The sequence below is a fragment of the Etheostoma spectabile genome, unplaced genomic scaffold (genome assembly GCF_008692095.1).
Source record: "Etheostoma spectabile isolate EspeVRDwgs_2016 unplaced genomic scaffold, UIUC_Espe_1.0 scaffold121, whole genome shotgun sequence".
Taxonomy (NCBI): Eukaryota; Metazoa; Chordata; class Actinopteri; order Perciformes; family Percidae; genus Etheostoma; species Etheostoma spectabile.
In genome coordinates this window covers 159,126-160,516 of record NW_022605571.1, presented here as the reverse complement: position 1 = coordinate 160,516, position 1,391 = coordinate 159,126, and the positions used below count along the sequence as shown (strand labels likewise).

General features: G+C 44.6%; 1 long non-coding RNA gene across 1 annotated transcript in view; it reads left to right on the top strand.

Annotated features, from left to right (window-relative positions):
- The window catches only part of LOC116685706 (uncharacterized), a 6,449-nt gene extending 5,863 nt beyond the window's left edge, over positions 1-586 (top strand). The window contains exon 3 of the long non-coding RNA XR_004331021.1: positions 577-586. This is a non-coding gene — a long non-coding RNA (uncharacterized LOC116685706). The remainder of the gene's footprint in view (positions 1-576) is intronic.
- The last annotated feature ends 805 nt before the right edge of the window (positions 587-1,391 follow it).

Here is a 1,391-nt window from a genome sequence, read left to right as displayed (position 1 = left end):
TTTTTTAATGTTCTGCCATATGAACGAAAGTGCCGTAACATTTGTTCTGCAAAAACTTCCCAGCATTCAGTTTATAAAGTAGCAGTTAAATACAATATTTAGTTACATCTCAACTTAACTTCTCCAGACGGGACACTGTGTAACCTGGTGAAAGTATGTGTTTTTCCATTAACTTCTCAAGGAATGAACACCTGTTTCCTGGTGAAAGTCTGTGTTTTATCCTTAACTTCTCCAGGACATGAAACACCTTTTCTGGTGAAAGGTCTTGTGTTTTCTCCTTAACTTCTCCAGGACGTGAACAACTGTTTCCTGGTGAAAGTCTGGGTTTTCTCACCTAAACTTCATCAGGACAGAACCCTGTTTCCTGGTGAAAGTCTGGTGTTTTCCCTTAACTCTCCAGGACAGAAACACCTGTTTCCTGGTGAAAGTCTGGTGTTTTCTCCTTAACTCTCCAGGACATGAACACTGTTTCTGGTGAAAGTCTGGTGTTTTCTCCTTAACTTCTCCAGGACATGAACACCTGTTTCCTGGTGAAAGTCTGGTGTTTTCTCCTTAACTTCTCCAGGACATGAACAGCTGTTTCCTGGTGATAGTGGCCTTACCTTGTTATTGTGAATAGTCTTGTGTTTTCTCCTTAATATGAATGAATGAATGGGAGCAGGTTTTCATCTCTTCGGTCCCACAGCTCTTAGTTTCAGGCAGAGATCAGGATCAAAGGTCCAGCTGAGCCCAGTCATTCAGAACCAAGCTGGACCGAACTATATACCTTAAAGTGCCCTTAATTCCTTCTCTGGATGTGATCCCAGAGTGCAGCTCTACTCCAGCTCTCCTCTGGTTTCAGGACGTCCTGCTGGAGATTAATGTTCTGCCCTGATTCCCACACACCACAGGAAACCCACTTCAAAATAAAAGCACCCTGGGTCACTGGGTTTTCATTTAACGGTCCGTCAACCATCGGTGTCTTTGAGTTTCCTCCCACAGTCCTGTCAGATGGATTGGCTTCACAACCTATGAACCAACTTTGGGTTAGACATGGGGGGGAGGAGGGGGGGGGGGTCTCTCCCTCAACACCAAACACTTCAGTTTCTGCATTCGGGTGAATTTTATTGCAACAATTTCTGCTGCAAATGTCTTAATTTATGTAAATTAAATTATAAACTTTAACGAGTTGCCCCCCCACACCTGCTGCTCCTCTCTAAATAAAACCTTCAACACTTTTCGTCGTATAGAATAATGTTCGTTATTTCTACCGCTGAACAGTCAGTCCTGTAAGTAAGTATCGGCAGGGGACGTTTCTAACGGGCACGTGGGCCAGTGATCAGTCCGTAGTAGTCCATCTGGTCCCAGTCCGCGGTGTAGTCCATCTGGTCCCAGTCCGCGGTGTAGTCCAT